Source organism: Mobula birostris, chromosome 6 (assembly GCF_030028105.1).
Source record: "Mobula birostris isolate sMobBir1 chromosome 6, sMobBir1.hap1, whole genome shotgun sequence".
In the NCBI taxonomy this organism is placed as follows: Eukaryota; Metazoa; Chordata; class Chondrichthyes; order Myliobatiformes; family Myliobatidae; genus Mobula; species Mobula birostris.
Genome location: NC_092375.1, coordinates 51,228,308 through 51,248,221, shown reverse-complemented (window position 1 = coordinate 51,248,221; position 19,914 = coordinate 51,228,308). Strand labels below are relative to the sequence as shown.

The 19,914-nt window shown below is 39.7% G+C and overlaps 1 protein-coding gene across 4 annotated transcripts in view; it reads left to right on the top strand.

The window, feature by feature from the left end:
• The first annotated feature begins 5,912 nt into the window (after window positions 1–5,912).
• The window catches only part of sytl5 (synaptotagmin-like 5), a 204,821-nt gene continuing 190,819 nt past the window's right edge, over window positions 5,913–19,914 (top strand). For 2 of the 4 annotated variants that reach the window (XM_072260486.1, XM_072260482.1), the window contains exon 1: window positions 5,913–6,103. The gene's annotated coding sequence lies outside the window, so the exon portion shown is untranslated. Of the gene's footprint in view, window positions 6,104–6,517; window positions 6,544–15,576; window positions 15,654–19,914 lie in introns of those variants that run through there. The other 2 variants (XM_072260483.1, XM_072260484.1) reach the window with 2 other exon arrangements.

The following is a 19,914-nucleotide window of genomic DNA, read 5'->3' as shown; positions in this document are numbered from 1 at the left end:
ATCCTTAATCTGAAATGATTGTTTGGGTAGAATGTCTGCCATCTTGTTTCCTTCAACCTCAACATGGGCAGGGACCCTTAAGAAATGCTTACACAAGCATAGATCCTGCAGCCTCAGCAAATGCTGTCCAATCTCAGGAAGAATGTCTGGCCTAGAATTTGAAGTACCTTTTTCAATAGATGTCAAAACCGAGAATGAATCAGAGCACAGAAGTACAAAATTAGAGAGTATGTACTTCTTCAACCCATTCCAGGGCTAAAATGATTGCAACCATCTCAGACATGAACATTGATACTTCATCTGTTAATCTTTTCTTAATAGTCTCCTGGAAATTTGGAACAATGCAGATGTACCCGAGCGAGCTGTCACTGGATCTTTTGAACCATCTGTGTAGATATACAAGAAATGATAATATCTGCCTCCCATATATTGTTGAACTTCCTGTGCCACTGATATACAGTCATTCCTCATCTTGATCTTTTCCTGCAGCCCCAAATCAACAGAGGGCAAAGGGATACACTGGGACCATAGTCCACATTAAACAACCCAAGATTTTGTGCCCAGTCATTTCCCATCCAGCCAGAAATGAAGGCCTTATTGAAACACTCTGCTAATGTTGCCCATATTGGATGACCAACTTTGCATCCTCTTACAGTAACCCAATAAACCATTGCTAACTACAACCTGCGCAGATGTAAAGGTTAATTCACCCATTTCTGCGAGTAATGGTGAAATTGGGGATAATTTAATAGCACCACAATATAATCTTAATTCTTGAGCCTGCACTTTATCTTGGGGCTTTAAATCCATTGGTGAGGCTGATCTGTAAGCAACACACCTATAATGAAAGACAGATCTGATTAAAACAATATACATTTGTTTAAGTGACCATCTACCTGCACTCCAATCAATCCAACCTGAGCACATTAAAGGCAATTATGCACCTACCTAGAATTTTATTCACATGTACCTTCCATGTTGACCTTCTGTCCATCCACTTCCCTAGAAACTTTACCACTGACTCTTGTTAAAAGATTACCATATAATTTGAGATCAATTGGGGGTGGAATGTTCCTTTCAGAAAAACAAATAACTTAAGTTTTTGCAACTGAAAATTTAAACCCCCACCGACGTCCCCATTCATCTACTTCATGAAGAGCTGCCTGCATTTTTCTAATGATATAATTTATATTCCTGCCTCTCTTCTACTCTGCATCAACATCAGCATATAATGATTTGGAAACGTCTATGCCAACATTTCAGAAAATATCATTTATCATAATATTAAAAAGGAGTGGGCTACACAGACTCGCCTAAGGATTCCCATTCTCTATCTCATACTCCTTAGAGAATGTTATTTCCTCCCTAACTTCTATTTTTCTATCACATAAAAAATGTTGAATCCAATTGAATATTCTACCACTTATTCCCATCTTTTCCAGTTTAACAGCAACCTTTTAATAGTATTATCATAAACTTTATCAGATAAAACTGCTACCACCGAATTCTTTTTTATTAAGTTGGGCCTTACGAATATCAGATTTCAAACTTGACCCTAAATTCACGGTCATTCTCACTTTATAAAATCCATACTGGTATACAGCTAATTTTCCATTACTTTACAGAAAATAAGAAAACCTTGCTATAACCATTCATTCCATTATCTTGCATAAATGTGAAGTGTGTAATAGATCTATAACTGAAAGGATCTGATTAATAGAAGATTGATTGAGGATCTGATAGGGATAATAACTGCTAATTTCCAGGAAGCAGGAAGTTGCCTATCAACCCAGATTGTATTAAAGAAGTTCAAAACTCTCTTAGGTTTCAAATCCATTAACTGTGTAAACATAACAAATATTATCGTTCCCTGGTGATGCCTGACCACCATTATTAATCATCCTTTTAAGTTCGGACAATGCCAATTCAACATCCAAGCAGGAACTGGAACATTCTTTCTCGTCAAACTGATTACCTGCTAAAACTGTTTCTCTACATGTCCTCTCTTCTTTAATTAAATTGGATGAACTATGTACATTAACATATGCTTTTGATCTGAGGACTCAATTTGATTTGGAATGCTGTTGTTGTTGCTCGCTTCTATTGTTTGCATGATCTGTTTTGTTTTTTTTTCTCTTTCCCTGTGGACACTAGAGGCTGGTCTTTTTTTTAAAAAATGGATTCTTTCAGGTTCCTTGCTTTGCGACTGCCTGTAAGCAAACAAAGCTCAAGGTTATATAATTTATACATTTGATAATAAATATGCTTTGAATCTTTGAATAAGGTCAATAGCAGAAACATAGTTAAATAAATTTATCCTTGTATTCCTACCATCATTCATGCACACCAAGTACTTTTCTTCCAGAAAGTCTTCCACTACAATCACATTCCCATTTGTATCACTAAAACCCCATATAGTACTAAGAGTATTAAAATTCCCGCACCATATAATCTATTTTTTTCCCATTTCCACTCATACTTTCCAATATATCAGGTGTTAACTTTTCACAAGGGTTATAAAAATTATCAGTACTTCACTATTCTTTCCCCAATCTTCAACCACAATTGATTCATAAACCCCAATCCCCATTACTCTATGTGCTGTCCCATTTTTGACAAAGGTAGCCACTCCTCCTTCAATGCCCATTTTTAAATCACACATTATATCAAGCAACACACTCAAAATTCTGGAGGAACTCAACAGACCAGGCAGCATCTATGGAAAAGGATACAGTTGACATTTCAGGCTGAGACCCTTCATCATCCTGATAAAGTTAGTAGTGGAGAGGAGATCACTAAACAACCTGTTATCCTTTATGGAAATCCTCTCCACGACCTACAGGGAAGTACTTTTTCAAACAGCCTCATTCAGCATAAAGGTTGTTACAGAAAATCTTCCCTACCAAATGCAATAAGCATATACAACAGTTCATCTCTGCGTGACAGAACACACATCATAGTATAATACTCTCTGCTTTACTATTTTGTACATTATTATTGCACATTGGTACACTGTTTTTATATTATTACTATTTTACACTATGATTATTCTGTATTTATTGTTAGTTAAGCACACTGCTAAGTGCATTTTTAAATGTTGCTACTGCAACAAAAGATTTCCCGCTTGGGATCAATAAAGTATTTATTAGAAGTAGTAACCTCATATCTTAAAACTTAGATAAGATTTCAGCCAAGTTTTCTGTACACTTCTAACATTAGGTTTACCTGATAAATATTCAATAAATTTTCTTAAATTCTTGACCATTAGTTCCATTGTAAGATTGGAGAAAAACCATTAACAACACTCCTTTGAAGTCTGAATATTATTTACTCTTCCTTGTCCAGAGTTAATTCTTTTACCTCTAGGTGTTTTTCTGCAGCTTTTAATTTAATTTAATTTTTTCTGTCCTACTTTTAGTTTGTTCTGTACAATTTACCACATCTGCATGAAAGTGACAAGCTTTATCATCAATCAATAAATCCATTGTTAAACAATTATGCACGTTGCACACACTGTCTCCAATTTCTCTGTATTCTCTGTATGTCCCATTGACACTGTCTTCTGTGCTTTCTGCCAAGCCTCTGCATATCATATGCACATTTCCACCCAACCATGCTGCACTTCCACAGTCTTCTTATATACAGGACACCCTGCTTAAGCAGAGTGATATTCTCCACAGTTGCTACATTTTAGCCCAACATCTTCTCCACAATTACCATAATCATATTCTCCATCACATCTACCACATCGCTCATCATCAAAAAGCTATCACTGCTTTTTACCCTCACACAGAGCTGCTACATGGCCAAACTTCTGGCATTGAAAACATCTCAGAGGGAGCGGCACAGAGAATCAAACCATATAACTCATATAACCTAAATTAAAACTATCCAGCAACTTTTTTCTATCAAATTTAATCAACACTAATAAGGTACCTGTTCTTACTCCATTATGAAACCCTGCTAAATGTTTAGCATTCACAATTTCCCCTCCAACTAAATTATTTTTAAGTTGGTCCAAAGGTACATCAGGCACTCCTGAGGTTACTCCCCAAAGCCACTGTCAATATAATTCTTTGATATTACTTTTCTTCCTCCTACAGTTTTTAACCCAAAACTTTCTCGCATTGCTTACCATTGTTACAAAATACTAAGAGTGCCCCATCTCTTAAAGGTTTTGCACCCGCGATATCTCCTAATACTCCCCCACCCCTGTAAATCCTTAGTTAGTCTAATTAAACTCATGTCAGAAATAGGTCCACATTCACAACTCAACAAAACCTTAATCCCTTCCCTCTTGTACTTAAATCTTGTCTTTTGCCTTCACCACTGGATGATAAACCACTACAATCCTCAGTCAGCCGCTTATTGTTTTCATTTTCCCAGAAATTCACATTCCTCCATGCAATTCCACCTCCCGTTCGTTATCTGCATCTTCTCTGTAGCTTCCTGCCATCTCTACCCTCTTCCTGCCTGACAGAAAACTCCCAACAGTGGAGTCAGTCCTTTACTCCAACCCCAATCTACAGCTCAGTCACCTGCACCTGAAATCACACAGCCTCCCTATGTTGCCCCCTAGTTGTGTGCAGTTCTGGTCTCCATATTTGGAGGCAGTGCAGAGGAGGTTCACCAGGTTGATTCCAGGGATGAAGGGGTTAATCTATGAGGCGAGATGGAGTTGCCTGGGACTATAGTCTCCGGAGTTCAGAATAATGAGAGGGGATCTTATAGAAACATACAAAATTTTGAAAAGGTTAGATAAGATCAAAGTAGAAAAGTTGTTTCCAATGGTCGGTGAGACTAGAACTAGGGGACATTGCCTCAAGATTCAGGGGAGAAGATTTAGGACGGAAATGAGGATAAACTGTTTTTCCCAGAAAGTGATCAATCTGTGGAATTCTCTGCCCAAGGAAACAGTTGAGGCTTCTTCACTAAATATATTTAAGAAACAGTTAGGTTTTTACATAGTAAGGGAATTAAGGGTTATGGGGAAAAGGCAGGTAGATGGAGCTGAGTTTAGAGACAGATCAGCCTTATTGAATGGCAGGGCAGGCTCAGTGGGCCGGATGGCCTACTCCTGCTCCTATTTCTTACGTTCTTATGTTCTAACCAGCCTACCCGATTGATTATTGCTGCCGATTGATTTTTATCTGTGAAGTAATGCACGCAAGCAGATTACTCCACTCACTTCACCCGATGTTCACGCGTGCTTTGATCAGCGATTACCTGCCAGCGAGCTTCTTGCATGACTTCACCGCTTTTCATCTACATCATCCTCAAAGCAATTGGTCATTCAAACATGATTCCTCTCAGTAAATCCATGTTGATCTTGCTCAACTGGTATTTTCAGTGTCTCAAATCGTCATATTTTATACTGTAGCTCTGGAACTTTCTAAATACAAATTCAACACTGAATGTTATTGAAGCTGAGGAATTGATACGGATTATAAACACATAAAATGGTGATGGATTTCTCATGAAAGTATCCTAAATTGAACTGTTGAGAATCATTGAAATCAGTTATTCACTGTACACCCAGGAACTCCATTTAGATACGAACCAGAGAATGATCAATAGCAACAGGAATGAAATTTGTACGGACAGTTTGTCAACGATCAGCCAAATTCGAATAATTACGGGACCAAGTCAGGTGATTTAAGATACTTTCATTGACCGGCTTGTAGTGTAATTGAAGCCTGAATGTTTCCGCGGATTAGTGGGTAGTGCTAATTGAATCAAATTCTTTCTGTGTGTAGAATTTTAACAAATTCCAGAGATGCTGTCTTGATGCGACAAGAGGCTAAAGTTCTGTGTTTCTCGGCAATGCCAGGATTGCTGGGTTCCCGCGAGTCTGAAGCTCGCCACAGTCGCGGTGAGAAGGACCCGCCCCTTTTAAGGCAGAGATCTCCAGCCCTGGAGGTTAACGTTCAGATCAGTCTGAAAGCAGGAACACGGAAGAGTGAAAAACGATCAACAACAGCTGCTTCAGCCGAACCTCCGAGATCTCCGCCAGTGTTACAGGCATTTCGAACTGAGCTGAGCGGGAGTGAAAGAGAAGGCTGGCTCCTGTGTCAGTGCCTCGCCGTGAACACCGCGCTATAAGGTGAGACACCTTCATGTGGAAACTGGGCACTACTTGATCTGTGTGTTAGTGGAAGCAGCTCTTGCACAAGGCGCATTGGTTTGTATTTACTTCATTCAGGTGTGGAGCTAAGTCTGAATCGAAACGAAGGCAATAGATTCTGCTTTCGCAGACAGCATCGATATAGGAGAGAAATTTTGTGGCAGGGTTTTGTGGCAAACCTTGTACACTCGAGTCCAAAGCTAAGACATTAGAAACAGATGGATTTTAAACCATGATGTAGTGAGTATGGATCTGATATGCCCCTTGTGGCCGTAAACATAATTTTGGGGTATGAACGGTAGTGAAGCGACCCGAACTGGAGTGAGGACGTTCCCTCGGTATTGTCTATGTTGCTGCTGCTGCTCCAGCTTGTGATTCCTCGTGGCGAGAAGAATGAGGTAACTGGAAGCAGGAAAGGGGTACGACGCATCTTACTATACCTGCATGGTGTCAGGTTTTTTTTTGTGGTCTTTTGGGTTCCTCGATCGTTTTGAATATTGGACATGTTAATTGCTTAACGCTAACCAAACGATCGCAACGGAGTAATGTTCAAAGCTATCTCCATTGCCTGTCTGCGTACTGAGGGAATATTGATGCTTTCCCAATGAGCAGCAATCGGAACAGTCTAAACTCATTGAGTGTGTTTTTGTTTGTAGTTCTTGTTGCTGTTTACATTTTCCTAGCCTGTATAAAATGTCAAAGGCAAGTGGAATTGTTATTATTTTTTAACTTCACTGTCATTTTAATTTTGATGTGCAAAGAAGTTATTTTACTGAAATTTGGGTTGACTAACTGCTTATGCTAACCTGAAAGATTACAGGAAGTCCTTCTATTTCTGTGTAGACAAATTCAAGGTTGTCTTTTGATCTGTAGAATTTTGATTAAAGCTCCCCAATATTCTTTGTTTTTAAATATATTGGGGGGGGGGGGTAAACTGTATTTTAGAAGTCTTGTTTCAAATTTGTAGCTGTGGTGGATTTTTTTAACAATAATATGTTAACTGTGCAACAAAAATATTATCTTTATTAAATAAGGGTGTGTTACATATTAGTATGTCACTTCAACAGATTTGGGTCCAAATAAACACGCTAGATATCAGATTGGCTGCCAAAAGCTGCTTTTCAAGAAAAAAAGGCAATTATTAGGGGTTCTGTTTGTAACAAGTAGCATTAACTCCTGGTAGATATCAAGAGCAAAATGTACTGCAATTATTTGGCTGTTCTAACATCTCACTGGACCCTGACTGTAGATTTGTACAAGGGCAATGGGTGCGTGTGAATACCATTACCTGTTAGTCACCTTCCAAGAAAAGCATGTCCTGATTCAGAAATGTATTGCCAATCCTTCATTCTTGCTGAATGCATACCAGGAATTACACAAGACTAATTCAGTAAGTGCTTCCTTTGCCCACTTCATAAGAACATAAGAAATGGGAGCAGGAGTAGGTCATCTGACCCACTGAGCCTGCTCTGCCATTCAATAAGATCTGTCTATGGACTAGTCTCCACCTTCCCGCCTTTTCCCCATTACCCTTAATTCCCCAAATTCTATCCAACCTTGTCTTAAATATATTTACTGAGGTAGCCTCCACTGCTTCATTGGGTAGAGAATTCCACAAATTCGCCACCCTCTGGGAAAAGCAGTTCCTCCTCATCTCCATCCTAAATCTACTCTCCCAAATCTTGAGGCCATGTCCTCTAGTTCTAGTCTAACCTACCACTGGAAACAACTTTCCTGCCTTTATCTTATCTATCCCTTTCATAATTTTATATGTTTCTATAAGATCTCCTCTCATTCTTCTGAGTTCCAGCTAGTACAGTCCTAGGCAACTCTATCAGCCCTCTTAGTCTGACCCCCACATCTTTGGAATCAACCTGGTGAACCTCCTCTGCACCGCCTCCAAAGCCAGTATATCCTTCCTCAAGTATTTCCCTTCCTGTAAATTAATTTAAGCAAAATTAATGAAGGTAGAATGTTTAATTGTATGCCAAGAGCAAGTTGAAATTTTCTTTTAATTTTTGCATTTGAACTCTTGTATGCAAAGTGGAGTAGTTACAAGTTCCAGAACAGAATTTGGTGTGGGGCAGAACTGACATGTGAAGTTATAAGCATGAGATTCTGCGGATGCTGTGAGCCTTGAGCAATACCCACAAAATTATGGAGCAACTTGGCCAGTCAGACAGTGTCAAAGGAGGGAAATAAACCATTGATGTTCCGGACTGAGATCTTTCCTTAGCAATTCTTAAGAATTTCTCAGATTTGTGATATTAAATGCTGAGATCCTGCTGTTGGACATATTGTTCTGATGACATAGATGGCTTAATATTCAATATTAGTTCAATTTGGCATAACTAAAACACTTGTGTCTAAAATACTAAAATGACTATATATTTTTTTCCTGTTTTGTCATTCTATGGATTGTAGAAGCTATGCTATATTGTTGTAGTTCTCCCTTCTCCTTAATATTTAACTCTATTTGCCACATTTAGTCACTGGGTGTGTCATCTCCATGTTGGAATTGCTGAGCGAGGCCCTATCATTGATGGGTTCACAGCATTTTTAATATATTGTCCAGTAGCATGAAACTTATCTATGTTTTGAAAAAGAAAACTGGAAAATAATAGATGTCAGGGGGCATATAATCTTCAAAAGGAGACATCTATGTTAGATCTTTGTGTCTACTTGTAAACTAGGCTGTTGATTCATTAATGAGTCACAGTACGATGTTTGCTGACAATTCTAAATTATCAGGAAATCAATTAACCTTGTATTTTTAGCATAGTTTTACTCAAGGCACACTTGTTCTATTAGCATAAAATAATCTTTTCTCCTTAGTTTAAAATAAATTTAATAACCTTTGTCTAAAGACCATCAATCAGAGCTATCAAATTAAATCAATGTCACTGTGGGGGAGACAGGGTGTAATAAAGTCATCTGAAACAATGAAGTAGTGAATTACACAGTGCTAGAAGTCCTATATGGAACAACTGCAGTTTATCTTGTGTCAGCAACCTTGATTTTTGTTGGAAATGAAGAAGTTCATAACATGCTAGGTGAGCTGTTATGACTTACTGGCCATACTGCCACACACAGGGAATCTAGCTGTTAAACTGCCAGTTAAATCTGCTATAGAAGTGTCAAACAGTAAATTGAATGACCAGGATTTCCAGGATGGCAGAAGGCTTTTAATTAAGTAGCCTAAAAATACTCCATTTTTGTATTCCTTATATTAAATAGCTTAAATACATTTTTATTTTTATTAATCTTCTGATATTTGTAAATTTCAGGGCTGTTAAGAGAGTTCAAAATCTTGGCAGCTTTCATTCAGGAAATTTGTATTTTTTTTGGTCAGCCTTTCCACGGACAGCCTTCTTCAGGTTTTCCCACTTGCACACCTTGCCATTTCTTTTAGACTGAGAATTAATGCTTGTAGATACGAAATGGCTAATACACACTTCAACTGATGAGATGTAGGTGTCCAGTCACATGGGGAAAATTCTGGGTTAAAATTCTCGTTTGTTCTTTGTTTTGATTTACTTTTTTCAATAGTACCTGCACTGCAAAAAGTACCCCGAACGATGCCTGTATTTTGTGCCCTTGCTGTAATCCAGGTAATGTGGCAACTAACTTACACACAGATATTATAAGCCACAATAAGATAAACCATTTGTTCCTGGTTGAAACAGTGTAAAAGGATAGTCTTGTACTGAACTGAGAGTTGAGATCATTACCAAGCAAGCTCCATTTTCCCACATATGATTACCACTATATTCGTTGCCTAACATTGATTTCTTTAAACATCAAGCAAGGACAAAATAAGAAGCTTCAGCTTCAAATCTTACTGATTAAGGAGATGGAACAATCTTGTTTCCCTCAGTGATGTTATCTGATTATACTTCCAGAAATCTGTCATGCAAATATTTTATAATATAAATGACAAGAGGAAAGTTGTACAGCCGAGGATGAATATACTTGCAAGAAGATTATGGCATAAGTTTTCTGTGTTAAAAGAGGGTTTTTTGTTAATTCCTGCTTCTTTTCTCCTGAGAACCTGCTGCCAACAATGTACTACCCATGTTCAGATAAACCTGAATGCTTAGTGTACCTCGTCTTTCAATGCCAATCCTGGTTTTAAATGGTTTGCTTCTGTGAAGGAGCAGGACTTTGCATGATAGATTGCCATCACGTAGGTGAATCAAAAATTCAGTTCATTAAACAGCCCAGTGAGTTCAGCATGTCAAGGATCTGAATGCTTTCTAATCTCTAGTTGTTGCAAAACATTCAGTAATATTTACTGAACTATTAAATAAATGATGCAACGAAATTTATGATTTTATAAAGGAAAGTACTTAAATACTCAGCAGGCCAAGCAACATCTGTGGAGGGAAAGGAATTGTTGATTTTTCAGGTTGAAAACCTGCATTGGAGCTAGGGAAGTGAAATAACCAGCATGAAGAGTGTTATGTTTTCTAACTCCAAAACATAAAACTAATTGCAAGGAAACGATGTAAGCCCAGGTGAATGGGTTTTTACTTTAAGTGAGACACGCACACATGACATGGTGCTGTGATGACGTATGCTATTCATGTACTTTTACATATACTGTGACCTATAATGAGTTACTTAAACAAGAATACTTAATCAAATAATACACTTACAGTATAAGAGCAGGACCTCCAGGGTTGTGATCTCAGGATTGCTACCCATGCCATGTGCTAGTGAGGCCAGTAATAAGATTATATATTATAACATGTGGCTAAGGAGTTGGTGTAGGTGGGAGGGCATAACAATTTTGGGTCATTGGCCTCACTGCCAAGGAAGGTGGGAGCTATAGAGAAGAGACATTTTACACCTGAACTGGAAGGTGACTAATATCCCAGCAGGAAGATTTGCTAGTCCTGCACGGTTGGGTTTAAACTAGAGTTGCAGGGGGATGGGAAGCAGAGTGCCAGAACTGTTAGTGGAGAACATAGAATAGTACAGCACATTACAGGCCCTTTGGCCCACAATGTTGTGCCGACCCTCAAACCCTGCCTCCCATAACCCCCCCCCACCTTAGATTCCTCCATATACCTGTCTAGTAGTCTCTTAAACTTCACTAGTGTATCTGCCTCCACTACTGACTCAGGCAATGCATTCCACGCACCAACCACTCTCTGAGTAGAAAAAACCTTCCTCTGATATCCCCCTTGAACTTCCCACCCCTTACCTTAAAGCCATGTCCTCTTGTATTGAGCAGTGGTGCCCTGGGGAAGAGGTGCTGGCTACCCACTCTATCTATTCCTCTTATTATCTTGTACACCTCTATCATGTCTCCTCTCATCCTCCTTCTCTCCAAAGAGTTAAGCCCTAGCTCCCTTAATCTCTGATCATAATGCATACTCTCTAAACCAGGCAGCATCCTGGTAAATCTCCTCTGTACCCTTTCCAATGCTTCCACATCCTTCCTATAGTGAGGCGACCAGAACTAGACACAGTACTCCAAGTGTGGCCTAACCAGAGTTTTATAGAGTTGCATCATTACATCGCGACTCTTAAACTCTATCCCTGGACTTATGAAAGCTAACACCCCATAAGCTTTCGTAACTACCCTATCTACCTGTGAGGCAACTTTCAGGGACCTGTTGACATGTGCTCCCAGATCCCTCTGCTCCTCTACACTACCAAGTATCCTGCCATTTACTTTGTACTCTGCCTTGGAGTTTGCCCTTCCAAAGTGTACCACCTCACACTTCTCCAGGTTGAAATCCATCTGCCACTTCTCAGCCCACTTCTGCATCCTATCAATGTCTCTCTGCAATCTTCGACAATCCTCTACACTATCTACAACACCACCAACCTTTGTGTTGTCTGCAAACTTGCCAACCCACCCTTCTACCCCCACATCCAGGTCGTTAATAAAAATCATGAAAAGTAGAGGTCCCAGAACAGATCCTTGTGGGACACCACTAGTCACAATCCTCCAATCTGAATGTGCTCCCTGAATGTACAAGTTGTGGAGACTTGTTGTTAAGACCTCAGACAAAGTCAGGAATCAAAACATTGAGCGTGATGTGACTAGTGTCCTGAGCTATGTATATTTCAATGCAAGAGGTAACATGGGAACAAGCAGATGAGCTCAGGGCATGGATCAACACTGGAATTATGACATTGTAGCCATTAGTGAGACTTGGTTGCAGGAGGGGCAGGACTGACAGCTCAGTATTCTGGGGTTCCATTGCTTCAGGTGCTTCAGAGTGGGAGGGGTTAAAGGAGGAGGGGTGGTGTTACTGAGGGAAAATGTCACAGCAGTGCTCAGTCAAGACAGACTGGAGAATTCGTCTATTGAGGTGTTAAGGATGAAACTAAGAAATAGGAAAGGTATGACCACCTTAAGGGGGCTATATTACAGACCACCCAATTGTCCAAAGGATTTAGAGGAATAAATTTGAAGCGAGATCGTAGACTGTTGCAAAAAACACAAGGTTGTTCTACTAGGTGATTTTAACTTACCACATATTGACTAGGACTCCCATACTCTAAAATGATTAGATGGGATAGAGTTTGTCAAACGTGTTCAGGAAAGTTTCCTTAATCAGTATGCAGAAATCCCAACAAGAGAGTATGCGATATTTGATCTGCTATTAGGGAATGAGACAGGGCAGGTGACAGAAGTTTGTGTAGGGTAACACTATGCATCTAGAGATCAGAGTACAATTAATTTCAAAGTAAAAGTCTGGTCCATGGGCTGAGATCCTAAATTGGAGAAAGGCCAATTTTGAGGCCATCAGAAAGGATCTGGCAAGTGTGGATTGGGACAGGCTGTTTTCTGGCAAAGGTATACTTGTTAAGTGGGAGGCCTTCAAATTTTAGAAGTACGAAACTTGAATGTGCCTGTCAAAATAAAAGGTAAAGATTAAAAAGTATTGGGAGCCTTTGTTTTTCAGGAGATATTGAGGCCCTCATTAAGAATAAAAGGAGGTGCATAGCAGATATAGACAGGTAGGAACAAATGAGGTGCTAATGGAGTATCAGGAATGGAAGACAACACTTAGAAAGAAATCAGGAAGAAAGAAAGTATGAGTTTGCCCTAGCAGACAAGGTGCAGGAGTCTCTGGTAGATAGGGTTGTAAAGAAAGCTTTATTGAGTAGAGGAGATGGGATGTTATATCGAAGTTGTATAAGATGTTGGTGAGACTTAATTTGGAGTATTGTGTGCTGTTTTGGTCACCTGCCTGCTGCAAAGATGTAAACAAGGTTGAAAGAGTGCAGAGAAAGTTTACAAGGATGTTGGCAGGTCTGGAAAACCTGATTTATAAGGAAGGATTGAATAGGTTAGGACTTTTTTCCTTGGAATGAAGAAGACTGATGGGAGATTTGATAGTGGTTTCCAAAATTGAGGGGTATAGATAGGGCAAATGCAAGCAGGCTTTTTCCACTGAGGTTTGGTGGGAACTTCTTCACTCATAGTCATGAGAGTGTGGAAAGTCGTGCATGCAAGCTCAATTTCAATGTTTGTGAGAAGTTTGGATAGGTACATAGATAGTAGGGGATGTGGAACGCTATGGTCTTGGTGCAGGTTGATGGAAGTAGGCAGTTTAAATGGCTCTGCATGAACTCAAAGGGCCAAAGGACCTGTTTCTGTGCTGTACTTTTCTATGACTCTATATTACTCAAATATTACTGAACTGTTAAATCCACAACGAAGTGGAGAATGGGAGTGATGAAACGGGCCAAAAGTGCTTGAGTGCTCTAAAGGACCTGAACTCCAATGGTTCTATTATCACGTTCTTTGCATATCAAATTCAAACACTGGCACCATTTGTATTTCTGTTTATCACCTTTCAGCAGTCATCTCCACGTCCACTCTTCCCCACCCTTCCCGGCTCCATCCACGTTCACTCATCCCCACCCTTCCGAGCTCTATCCACGTTCACTCTTCCCCACCCTTCCCAGCTTCATCTTTTACTTTTTTTTGTCTGTCTACCTCCAGCTATCTCCCTGCCTTCCAATTTCAATGCTCCCTTCCAATGTTCCCTGTAATCTTTTTCTTTACAGCTGCATGGACTAACCATTAATCTGCTCAGGAAATTTTTGCGCTGCCTGAAAACTGCATGGCACTTGATTGTTTTTGTAATATGCATACTATGAAAATTCAGAAAGAAAATTGAAAAATCATGTTTTTTATTAATTGAAGTATATAATGAAATACAGTACAACAAAGAAAATATTTCACATTTCATTCTCGTCAGTCTTTATTACAAATCCATTGTTTACAAACATTGTCCATATTGATTTTGCATCCAGATGAAAAATATGTTTTAATCCTCATTGGATCATCCAAATGTTCCTCTTTTAGTCTGTTTCTGGATTTGCATTTGATTGAATTTATAAGACTGCATCCAGACATCCCACCTCTCCCGGAACTTCCGGGAGTCTCCCGCGTATTAATAGTGGCTCCCTGATGCCTGCAAATTATATACAATATCATGGAAATCAATTTTTTTGAGAGCGAGCGAGAGAAAAGCAAGAGAGAGCACGAGCGCGACCACAAGAGAGAGTGTGCGCGCGAGAGAGAGAGCGAGCGAGAGCGCGCGAGTGAGAGAGAAAGCAATTGAGAGCGTACGAGCGACCACGAGGGAGAGAGAGAGCGCGCCATTGCAGAGTGTTCCAAAAAAAATAAAAGGTACGTCACCCCAGACTACACTAAAGTGTACCCCTGCCTGATAGGGGTCAAAAATAATGACAGTGTTGCTCGCTGCACTGTTTGCAACAATGACTTTTCTATTGCCCATGGTGGGTTAGGACTGTAAAAGACATGTTGAGTTTAACAGGTGTCATTCGTTCACTAGCATAGCTAACGTTATTTAAACTAGCTGGCCAGCTGCTAAGGAGCTACTCTATTGCAGACATCCCACCTCTCCCTGAAGTCTCCGGCAAATTGATGATGCTACCTCCCTGAAATGAGTTTTTGCAGGGTGGGATGTCTGCTGAATCCATAATCACAGTCAGCACCAGAGCTTGAAATGTTCCAATAATGTCAACAAGAATTGACAGTTCATCAAATTCTTCATTTCTAAGCACATAGTTCAACATATCAGGGAACATCTTAATTGAACCAGTCTTAACTTTCTCAGAAGCAACACATTTGAAATCACAGTATTGTTGTGATATTTTTGAGGCAATGCTTTTGTCATAGTTCATAATAGCATTTTTTTTGTCAGTTGTACAACGTTCTCTTTTCCAAATTCAGATTTGGTTGTGTTTGCAATAGCAACAGGGTCAAAAGCTTGCCATTCTCTTAACTCATTGTGAGAAAATCTATTATCCAAGTTGAATGATCAAATAATAGGCACAGTATTGATGTCAGAACTTCTGGGTGCAAGCAGATCTTTCACTTTGTCACTCCAATAAATGGAATCGCTAAGATACTGTGACTGTAACTTGTTAATTTTTGCTTTTATGTACTGCAGTGCTTCAATTGTATTCAAACAGCTTTTCTGAAGGAATTTGCAAAGAGATGCTGGATCTTCTAAAACATCAAGGACAGGTAATGCTATCTGATATTGTGGATTGGTCAAAATCTTCAGGTAGCAGATGCTGATTGGATCATTACATTCATTTTCTTGCTCTTTGCAATGCTGGATCAAAACTGCATAATTCCTCATTAAAGTAGTAACAGCAAAATGTATTGACAGCCATCTTACTTTGTTTAGTGGTCTAAATGAGACAACATCACATTCGGTGACATTGGCTAATTCGGGCTTTCCTTTTCATACTGATGATCTGCTGAACATTGTACACACTGTAACAATGTTACATAATGATTATGCATAATTCATTAACAATTACAGGGTATTTCATAATTAATAACATAGATATCAAAATTATTTCAGCATAATTTCAACATTAATATCATATAAAAGAACGTTCCAACAAAGGTTGAATGTGCGGGAGCTTTTCAGTCGCAGTGTGGCCACACAGCTTAGAGGGAATATTGCCCTTCCTCTACTTGGATTGATCTGTCCATTTACCCCACCTCCTTAGACCACCAGTTGCCTCTGGCCTCTTTTTTTTTCCTCTATTCACCATATCCCTGCTCCATTTTACGCTGTCTGCTTCCCTTCTCTGCTTTGACGCAAGATTTCAACCCAAAACGTCAAGGATTCTGCCACCCCCATGCCCCAAGCAGGTGCTGCTCAACCTACTGAGTTCCTCCAGCAGGTTGTTGTTCTATCATGAACCTATTCTGTTTCATAAACATCTAAATGTCTTCATTGTTCCTACTTCTGTCTCCTATAGCTGTTCTCCCTTTTGACATTTTTGAAATGAATAGGCTGATAACTCCTATGACAGTGTCAGCAGGCAGGTGCCTCTGAACGTGTACTGGGAATTTGCAGAAAGGTTGTTACTGAACTACATGAGTCCAAATGTCGGATCACAGCATTAAAAGCCCCACTGGAGAGTAACATTACATTCAGCACTTCCATGTTTGTGTAGAAATCCCAAACTTCCTGAAGCTTCCAGAAGAAACGTTCAAGTGTATTGTCATTCAACCGTACACATGTATACTGCCAAACAAAACAATATTCTTTCAGAACAAGGTCCTCAACATTGTACATGAATCTCACTCAACACAAGTAATAGAACCACACAAAAAAAACCAAATAATAAGGTGCATTTATGACTCAAGTTTAAAAAGTAAACAGTATAACATCACTGCTGCTTCATATGTGAGGAGCCCTGGGTGATGGCAGGAAGTTCAGTAGTCCCATGGTCGGAAGAAGAAGCCATTTCCCACCCTAACAGTCCTTGACCTAATGGTATATGGTACCTCATGCCTGATGGTAGGGGTTCAAAGAAATTGCTGGATGGATGGGAGGGAACATTGACAATGCTAAGGGCTCTGTGCTTGCAGCACCGCTAATAGATATTTCTCGTGGGTGTAAGGGGGAGCCCCAGTGGTCCTCTCAATGATGCCCACAATCCTTTGCAGGAAGTTTGAGAGATGCCTTGCAATTCCTGTACCAAATGGTGATGCAGCTGGTCAGGACATTCTCAATCGTGCTCCTGTAAAAGTTGGTTAGAACTGGGGGAGGAGGGTGGAGAGCGGAACCTCAGTCTCCTCAGGAAGTGGAGAAACTGCATAGCTTCTTAACCAAGGAGGTGGTGTTGAGTGACCAGGTGAGATTGTCCATTATGTGCATACTAGAAACTTAGTGTCCCATTCATGTGTTGTGAGGAGTTGTCAGCCTGCATCTTCCTAAAATTCCACAATAATTTATTTGGTCTTGTCCAAGTTGAGAATGAAGTTGTTGTACTTCCACTATTCTACTAGTCGCTCTACCTCCTCTCTGTGCGCTGTCTTGTCATCATTGTTGATGAGGCCAAGCTGGTGTGCCATCAGTGAATTTGATGATCTAGTTTGAGCTGGATCTGGTAGTGCAGTCATGCAGCAGCAGTGTGAACCGCAGCCGGCTGACCACACAGCCCTGGAGGGTGATGGAGTGTGATGTAGCTACAGACGTTGTTGCCAGCATGGTCTACTTGTGGTCTTTCTGTCAAGAAGTCCAACATCAATTTACAGTGAGAGGTGTTGAGATGCTACAAGGACAGATTACCCACCAGCTTCTGAGGGACAGATTTATTAAACATTGATCTGAAGTTGATAAACAGCATCTTGGCAATGGCAGTAAAGCTGAAAACTATTGGTGCATGCAATACACTAAAAAGTTGGTAAGGAATTCAGGCATGCTGTGATTCACTTTTGAGTTTTCTGGTTAAACTTAATTTAAATCATTGAACTTCTGTGACCTAGACTCACACCAGTACACTAATAAGCACTGATAAACACTTCTGTGATTTTTGCGGTCTGCAAGCTCGCTGCCTTGCATCATAATTATTTGTTGAAGATGGTAGATTAATTTTGTGCAGATAGATGAAGCATTTGCCTTGTAGTGCAATGCCATCTTTAGAAATCAAACATCATTAACAGAATAGAATTACTTAAAATGGAATAAAAACAGAGAATACTAGAAGCACTGTACAGGTCCAGCAGCATTTGTAGAAAGGAAAACCATTAATGTTTCATGTTTGAAGTCTTACCAGAATAGGGGACAATAGAAAACAGGCTTTTAGTAACAGAAGGTCAAGGTGGATAGAGCAAAAGCATTAAATCTTACAGGGTGAAGCCAGATGCACTAACATTGCTTTAAAGGATCACTTAAGGTAAGTTTGAGCGTTTGCCTGTGCAATGTTTTGTGAATGGTAAGGCTGTGGGATATGCCAGCTGGCACAACTGTAGAAATAAAATACTAAGCTACAAGGATGATGGACAGAAATTGTCAGTTCTGAAACACATAGGAGGCAGATTGCCAAAGGATGTGGGTTAGTTGGAAATAGTGGTAGAGAAATGCCAGATAGTTTAGTCCGGATAATTGAAGTACTGCATTTTTGGAGCCAAATGATTGAAGTATAGAGGAAATGGCAGGGCCCTAAAGAGCATTAATGTACAAGGAATCTTTGGAATTGCCCCTTAATCATCAGGCTCTTGGACCAGTGCGGATAACTTCGCTCAACTTCACTTACCCTAACACTGAACTGTTCCCACATCCTATGGACTGACTTTCAAGGGCTTTTCATCTCATGTTCTAAATATTTATTGCTTATTTGTTTACTTATTTCTTGTTTCTTTTTGTAATTGCTGTTTGTTGTCTTTTGCACATTGGTTGGTTGTCCATCCTGTTGGGCGTGGTCCTTCAGTGATTCTATTGTTTTGTGGGTTACTGTTAATGCCCACAAGGAGATGAATCTAAGGGTTGATGACACATACTGTATGTACTATATAATAAATTTAATTTTAACTTTGAAGTCCCTAAAAGTGGCAAAATAAGGATGGTAAAGGTGGCATACAGCATACTTACTGCCTTTGGTTGGGGCATTTTTAAAACCTGGTAAGTCATGTTGCAACTATATACAGCTCTGGTTAAGCTACATTTGGAAATAATATATGCAGTTCTGCTTGCCACATCGCTGAACAGATATGATGGCTTTGGAGAGGGTGCAAAAGATGTTTAATAGTATACAGTATTGCTTGAATTGGAGGGCATTAGCTATAAGGAGAGGTTGAACAAACTTGGATTTCTTTTTCTGGAGCATCAGAGCCTGAGGGACTGATCTGTATATTAAATTGAGGAGCTTAGATAAGGTAAGTCGTGCCTTTTTGTTTCCTCTGAGTTAGAATGTCAGATGGGATACCTTTAAGGTAAGAGGGGTAAAGTTTAAAGAAGTACGAAACAAGTTATTTTTATACACGGTGGTACTTTCCTGGAACATGCTGTCAGGGAAGGTGGTAGAAGCAGTTACAATAGTAATATATGAGGCATTTAGATATGCTCGTGTACAGTCTAGGAATAGAGGGATGTAGGTCATGTGAAGGAAATGCGATTAGTTTAAATTGCATAATGGTTGGTATAGACACTGTGGCCAAAGGGCCTATGTTGTACTGTTCTGTGCTCTAGTGGAAATGGGAGAGTAAATAAGTGGCAAACATCCAGAGGCTCAGGGTCACTCCTGTGGACTGAACACAGCTGTTCCATAAAGTAACCACTCAATCTATGTTTGGTTTCTTCAGTGTAGAGAAGGTGATATTCTGAACACCAAATGCAGGGAGGGAAAATTGGAAATGTCTCAGTGATCTGGGAAGACTGTTGGATCATTGAATGATGGGAAAGGAAGAGGTTAAGGGACGGGCACTGCATTTCTTGCAGTTTCATGATAAAGTGCCAATAGGTGAGGAAAGATAGATGGGG